The sequence below is a fragment of the Chondrus crispus genome, genomic scaffold (assembly GCF_000350225.1).
Source record: "Chondrus crispus Stackhouse genomic scaffold, scaffold_400, whole genome shotgun sequence".
NCBI lineage: Eukaryota > Rhodophyta > Florideophyceae > Gigartinales > Gigartinaceae > Chondrus > Chondrus crispus.
Genome location: NW_005179295.1, coordinates 868 through 8,823, shown reverse-complemented (window position 1 = coordinate 8,823; position 7,956 = coordinate 868).

Genomic DNA, 7,956 nt, shown 5'->3' with positions numbered 1-7,956 from the left:
CGATCGCTTGCGCGTATCGAGCCACGGATTGGTAATCCACATCCGGGTACGTGGCGAGGTAATTACGGACCTGTGCGCACGTGGCGGGAAGTAACCCCTCGACGAATAGGGACTTCAACCGCCTGTCGGAGAATACCGTACCGCAGCGGAGTGCCTTGTCCCAGAGGTGGTTACTGTAGACCTCCTCCGTCATGTTTGAACTCTGACGGAAGGAGGTCACGTCCCCAACCGCTTCGGAAATTACCTCGTCGGTAGCATAGGTACGCAACAGAAAGTTGACCACCTGGGGGTATGTCCGGAGCAGCTTGCCTCCCCAGAACCAAACGGAATTGCGGTCATTCTTAGGAATGTGCAATGTTTACCGCCGGTTCGTGAAGGGCTTCGCAAAAATAGCCGCTCCGCTAAACCGGAAGACGGGGAAAAATCAACCCTTCGAGTTTGAGGTTCTTACCGATGAGGAATACGAGGCGTTCGTGGAACTAAAGAAGCGCCTCGTGTCCCCACCGATCCTCGCTCTACCCCGTTACGGAAAGAAATACACCCTGGATACGGACGCTTGCGCGTACCAGGTCGGCTGTGCCCTATTACAGGAGCAGCCGAGCGGTGACCGCTTACCGATCGGTTATTGGAGCCGCGCCCTCACGGACGCGGAGAAGAACTACACCACTACCGAGAAGGAATGCCTTGCTGTCGTGTGGAGCATCCTCACGCTTCGACCATATCTATATGGGAACACGTTTGACCTCCGTACGGATCATGAGGCCCTCCGATGGGTCCTCAACCTGGCGGATAGCTCCGGCCGGCTAGCGCGCTGGCGTCTCCGCCTAGCCGAGTACGACTACGACGTACAGTACCGGCCGGGTATTAAGCACCAACTCGCGGATGGTGTATCACGCCTCCGAGTTGACGGCGCAACCTCCGAACCGGTTGACGACGAGGTCCCGTGTTTCGCGGTACAATGGCGAGAGGAGGAGCAAGACCCCCGCCAAGGTACCGTACACTGGGAGACCCCCGTCGACCCGGGGAGAGCTGAGCACGCGTTCGCGGTTATACCCGAAGAACGCGACGTCTCATCCGTAACGGTGGAAGAGTTCCTTCGGGAACAGGCCGGGGACCCCTTCTGTAGGGCGGCTGCGGAGACTGTGGGGAACCCGGACTCGCGGTACGACGTTGACCGATACGGGTTCGTCGTCCGCAAGTCCCCCCTCGATGGGACCCTGCAACGGGTTGTACCGAAGCGGCTCCGGGCGAAGATATTGTACCTCGCCCATCATCCCCGCCTAGCCGGACACCCGGGCGGTACGAGGATGTACTATACTCTCCGGCGGGAATATTATTGGCCTCATATGGCCAATGACGCCTTCAGTACCGTACGGAATTGTGCGTCATGCGCTGCCACCCGGGGAACCCTGGTGAGGCACCAGAAGGATCTCAAGCTCTTCCCAGCGGCAGGACCGCTGGATTTCGTGGCCATGGACCTGCTGGGTCCTTTACCGAAGACGGCGCACGGGAATCGCCACGTGCTCGTCATTACCGACCGGTTTACGAAGCTGACGCGCAGTATCCCGTTACGGACAACCACCGCGTCGGTCGTGGCAAACGCCTTCCTGGACAATTGGGTCTACGTATACGGCGCACCTCGTTACGTGCTAACCGATAACGGACCACAATTTGCCGCCAAGTTCTTCGACGCGGTGTGCGCCTTGCTGGGGGTGAGGCACTACCTGACTACCGCCTACCACCCCCAAACAAATGGGCAAACCGAACGGTTCAACCGTACTCTGGTACAGCGCCTCCGACATTATGTCGCGGAGCACCAGAGGGACTGGGACGAATACATCCAGCCCCTGACCTTCGCGTATAACACGCAGGTCCACCGGTCGACGGAGACAACCCCGTTCGACCTGGTGCTGACGCGACCACCGTCCGGTTTGGCGCTGCCCGGTACTGTACCGCAGGATGCCGTCTCCAACACGGAAGATCCAAGGACCCCGGTACAGTACAAGCGCGCGACGCTGCGTAAACTCCGCGACGCCCTTGAGCGCGCGCGGGTGAAGCTAACCGCGGCGCAAAGGCGATACAAGGCCGACTTCGATAAGAAGGTGCGTTTCCGTCCGGTCATCGAGGTGGGAGACCTGGTCTATGTTGACCGCCCACCTCGGCCATTGACGAGTACCGAACGGGGAGGCCTGCCAAGTAATGACGGGGGACCCTCCGTCAAGCTGTTACCGAAAACGGAAGGCCCGTTTCGGGTCCGATCCGCTACGGAGACCACCGTGGTCGTCGATCAAGATGGGGTCTCAAACCGCGTGAGCATCGATCGGATAACCCGGATGCCGCGGGGACCTCGCGACGTCACTACGGCCGCCCCGACCCAGCCCGCGGCGGCCGGAGAACCCGAACCCGCCGCGGAGTATGTGGTCGACCATCTGGTCGACCACCGGGAGAACCGCACAGGGGCCCAGTACAAGGTCCGCTGGTATGGCTACGCCCCAGCGGACGATACCTGGGAACCCGCGGAGGGACTCCCCCAGGCCTTCATAGACCGCTTCTGGCGCACGCGGGCGGCAGCACGCCACCGCTAACACCGCACTGGGCAACCCAGCGCGGGGCGGGACGACCCCGAGAAGGACCTCCCCCGCGCGGCGGCCAATCGCCACCGCAAACCCCGCGCCAGACGACCCGGCGCAGGAGGGGGCAAGGTCGCCAAAGACGCGCGCGGAACCCCGCGCGCGTCACCGCCCACCCCGCGCCGGAAGACCCGGCGCAGGAGGGGGCAAGATCGCCAAAGACGCACGCGGAACCCCGCCTGCGTCACCGCCCACCCCGCGCCGGAAGACCCGGCGCAGGAGGGGGCAAGGTCGCCAAAGACGCACGCGGAACCCCGCCTGCGTCACCGCCCACCCCGCGCCGGAAGACCCGGCGTAGGAGGGGGCAAGGTCGCCAAAGACGCACGCGGAACCCCGCCTGCGTCACCGCCCACCCCGCGCCGGAAGACCGGTGCAGGAGGGGGCGACGTCGCCACAGACGCACGCAGAACCCCGCGCGCGTCACCGCAAGCCCCGCGCCGGAAGACCCGGCGCAGGAGGAGGCTGACCCGCCGAAAGGACTACCCCACGCGGCGGTGGCCAAACGGCTCGGCACCCCAGTGCCTACCCGCTGGCGAGGGACGAAACCCAGCGCGTAAATACCGTTTGGGGACGACCTCACCGGGGCGCCAGGGCACTGTAGGCCACGTGTTGCGCGAGCGGCATACACCGCCCGGCACGTGTGGCCGCTGGCCCATGGAGGCGGTTCAAGACGCCTCCGACCCCGGGGGTGCCCAATCGGAGCTCGTCAACGCCCTGAAAAGGCCACCCGCCGCGGGGCGGTAAAATCCGGTCAAATTGCCCACCGGATGGGGGTCCTTCACTGTCGCGGGGGTAACTGGAGGAACCACCCCGCGACCACTTCGGGCACCCACCGCGCGGAGTCTCACCGGCATGAGCCAGAGGGTAACCCGGCCGCCACGAGGACAACCGGCGAACAGGTGTGGGGAAGTGGCGCTGTAGTGGCGTCCGAGCCCTCGCCTACCGAGACGGCGGAGCCACGGCTGGGGGTGCCACGGGCCAGGAGGCGCCGGAGCCCCCGCCGAGCGGCAAGCCCCCGCCGCGGATGCGCGAGTGGTGCTTCACACGACCACGGCCCCGCGCCGGACCCGACCGGCGCGGAAGGGCTACAGTACCGAACGGGAAGGGCAGTGAAGAAGAGAAGGAAGAAGGACAGGAGGCGCGCAATTTACTGGAACGGACGGGACCTGGTCCCCGGAGGCGGTTTGCTACTCTCACCGCCTCCCCCGCTGGCATCACTCGCGACGCTGGCGTTTGGCAGAGGGCTCCGCCCCCCGCGCCGCCGCGCTGGCGGGGTCAGTGTCGACGGTACCGTACGGTCTCTTCGCGGACACTTGCTCGCTCAAGACGGCGAGGTGGTCCTGTGCCGAACGGATCCGCGCCATCGTCTCACTGCGCAGGAGATCCTCGCCAGTGTCGCGCTGGCGGATGGCGAACTGCAAGCCGGCCACCCGCGCCCTGAGCTGGGTCGCCTCGACTAGCCAGGTGCGCGCAGACTCCAAAGCCGCCGCAAGGGTGGTCGGTGCAGGGACCCCCGCGTAGCCACACTCCGTCTGCAGAGCGCGCAGGGCGGCCTGCGCGTCCGGAACCAAGACGGGGGCTTCGTCTGCTGGCGCCTCACTCGGAGCCCCACCGGCCGCCATCGAGGGGGTCTGTGTCCCCGTCGCGGTCATTTCGCTGACGGGGAAACCGGCAGGGCCCGGCACCGATCCGGTAGCCACCGCAGGGAGGTTGCCCCCCGCAGGCTCGACAGAAGGAGCCTTGCGAGCGGCCCCCACCGGGGCGGGGTCCGTTACCGGCACTTCCGTTACCGGCACTTCCATGACCGGTGTGTCCGTGGCCGGCGCTGCCGCGATCACAGGCGGAGAACCCGCAGTGATCGCGTCTCCCATCGTGGGAGGCGTCGAGGGACCGACTGGAAGGCCCTCTCCAAGGGCCGGTTCCCCCGGCATCAGTAGGACCGACTCGGTTGACGCGGGCAGAGACCCGATGGACGGTCCGGCGGGGGTCCCGGCGGAAGCAACCGCGGCGCCCCACCCGTCACCGGAGGCGATGACCGCTCCGTACGACGGCGACCCGTGGTCGGGCAGGGGGTCGTACCAGTGGTCGGCCTCCGCCGACGTGCCATCCCAATGCGGCATCCGCAGGGAACATCCGCGGGCCCAACTGTACCACACAAAGTCGCGGCGCTCCGGGAGGGACCAGTCCAACCGTTCGGAAAAATCGAGGATGGCCTCCGCGCCAACCGGGTCGAACGACGTCCCCTCGAGGATGGCGGCCACCCCGACCGATCGGATGAGCTGCAGAAGCCCCGCCGACAAACGGAAGAGAGAGCCTCGCTCGCCGGGCTCGTTCCCGGTCCGGCTCGCTAGGCGAGGGTCCGGGCACTTGGTGAAGAACGGGAGGCCGTCCCGTGCGGCGTGTAGGAAACACAGCAACGCCAAGACGGCCCACTCCGAGAGCAGGATGGCGTCGATCAGTCGACGCATCCCGGGCGTCGCTTCTCGCCCGAAGGAACCGTCCGGCATCCACCGCGCTGCGGCATAAGCCAGCACGCTGGGCGTGGGTACGCAGAGGTACTGCGGAGCTTCCAGATTGCTCCAACCGCTCGGTAGGGCTGGGTATAGCTGCCCCTGGCCCCTGTGGGCACGGCGAAGAATTCCGTCGTATGCCACATGTGGAAGTAGGCATCGGCGCGGCGGCACCGCAGCCGGCTCTCCTTGGCGGAATTCTCGCCCCACCGCACACGGTTAGCCACGCTGTACCACCGGTCGAACGGGCGGGGGAATGCCACCAACTGCACGTGGGGCTTAGGATCCACGTCCCCGCCGAACCTCTCGAAGAGGTCGAACAACCGCGAATGGTACCGGTCCTCCCCCGCACAGCGGATGTACAGGAGATCCGAGCGGGAGTCCGCCATCACGCGGTGGGGCACGTGGACCCAGCGGGTCCTCCAAGCGGCCGCGCGGTTGTCTTGGCGGATTCGACCGCGAGGGGAGGGCGTACGGATACCCCGTCGCCTGGGGATGGCCCCAAACCGAGCGGCATCGGGGAAGGCCGTCGCGATGTACGCCTCGGCGGACATCGGCGGCTGCGCCTGTGAGGGGTTGCGACCGCCTCGGGGAATCCGGTGGTTCAACTCGGCCCCGGGTAGCAAACCCCGCACGGCACGTACACCCGTCCGGAGCCAGCTGGATGGCGGAGCCTCGGTCGCCGGGGGCGTGGCCGCGTACGGATCCGGCGGTACCGGGTGGTTATCCGCGCCGGCCGTCGCCTGCCCCGCGGCTACAGCCCAGTCGGGGGACCGTCTCAGTACGGTCGTCTCGCCGACGTGGGGAGCCGGGGCGGAGCGCAGAGGGCGCGGCAGGGGACCTTGGACGGCGGTAGGGCCGCGCGAGGGAAGGACCCCCGCGCCCGAAGCCCGCACCCGCGGAGCCGCGATGCTCGTCGCGTTTCGACCCCCGGGACCCGCCGCCAGCGCCGGGTGAAAGGTCGGTACCGGCGCGGCTGGCGCCGCAGGGGGCTGAGCCCGAGGGGGGCGACCCCGCTCGGATGATCGGTTATCCATGCGGGGGGAGGACGGTAGGAGGGGGTGAGATTTGGAAGTGGAGGTAATGGGGTGCGTGGTGTGAAGTGAGGTGGGAGAAAAGGAAAGCGTGAGGGGACCCATTGCCGCGCCAGGGGATCCGACGCGGTTAAATACCAAAAACTCCATGGGCTCCCCCATGGAGTTGGCCGCAGCCCGCCCGCGCCCCCGTGGTCGGCGCGGACTTCTCCGTACGGATGGAACACCCTGCCAGCCGGTCATGTCAACCCCCGGCCGCGACGAGGACGTGTCGCGAAGTAAGGAAGGGGGTCTGTGGTACAACTCCACACCGCGACCCCCGGTGGGAGATGAGAACCCCCGAGACGGGCGGTTACTACTGTAGTAATCGTGCACGCGCCCGCTGCGAGCACAGTAGTACCTCCACGGCGTACACGTGACACAACCGTTGGCGCCGGCCGTGGCCACGGGCACACGTGTGCGACCATCCGGTAAGTAATTAGCAATTAGTGGTTAATGGCACAAATTAGCCAATTTAGTACAGTAGCTGGTATACAGTATGTAACAGCTACTGTAGCGGGACAGGTGTCCTGGCGTCCCACTGAGGGGTTAAGACCAGGGGCACCTGCCCCGTTCCAGTAAACGGGGGCAGACTCGCCTCCCTTCCCTTTACGGCTTTTTGCTAACTCCGTCCGGTTTTACCTCTAAGTCTCAGGCTTCTAACCCGTGACCGGCCGTCCGGATCTGACACCACCGACCGGCTGCGCGTCACCGGCCACGTGAGCCTTCCCTCTTTTCGAGTCCTTCCGTACGGTTCGCGCTCGTGTGGGTTACCCAGCGTCGCGCGCTCCCTTACCTCTAACCCCCCTCGTTCCGAGTGGTCGGGACGAAGGTAGTTATACCACAAGGACTGTGTGGCGTGCATGTTGTGCCCGGCGCCGCGATCGAGGCGATCCCCTACGACCCGTTACACGACGCCATAGAATTCTGTGAGTCAAGGGCGCTTTAACAGGCAGTACATTCCTATTTCAGTGACATGGAGATCATACGTTCCACGAAATAGGGTAGTTTGACACAAAACACAGCGTGATGATCATCGTTGGGGACGTTTATATCAACTTTTCGTTTTTGGAGAAGGGATGGTCTGCGAACGAGGTCTTCAGTGGTCGTTTGGAGTGGTTGAGTACCGCATGGTTGGTAGAAGAACTAGAGACGCAGTAGCGAAAAACAACATCGCGTTGCATTGACTTGTTTTCCGTCACCTCCTTGACCGCACTTGCGAAGCGCTTCGTGTGTCCCTTCGAAAACATTTTGAACTTCATCAAAGGCAGCCTCAACTGTATTTGTCGTTGAAATTTTGTGGAAAGATGTGCGAAGTGGAAAGAAGTTGTGCAATCGATAGGAGACGGGAAAATGTTTTGCACGGGTAGGGAAAGAATGCAAACCTCCAGGATAAACTTGCGAAGCGCTCCTGTGGTGACAAAGTTCGGAGTCCTTTGTACGCATGCTTTGGTTCTTCGTGAATATGGCGCTTGTTTTGGGGTATTCATACGGCATTGATGCCGTTGGACAGATTGGTGATTAGGACGAATTCCCAGACTGGTGTCATGTGAACGAAATATTCCGGATATGCTGTCAGACCAATATCAAAATCCCAATCAAGTCTAAAACTCAAGAGAATACAGTTTGGGGGTCAACTCGGAGGATTGCAATACAAGATCGGTGTCAGGCTTCCGGAGAAATACCAGAAAAGTGTCAAGCTGAACCAAGATACCCAGTTGTGTGTTATAATCCACTCGACCT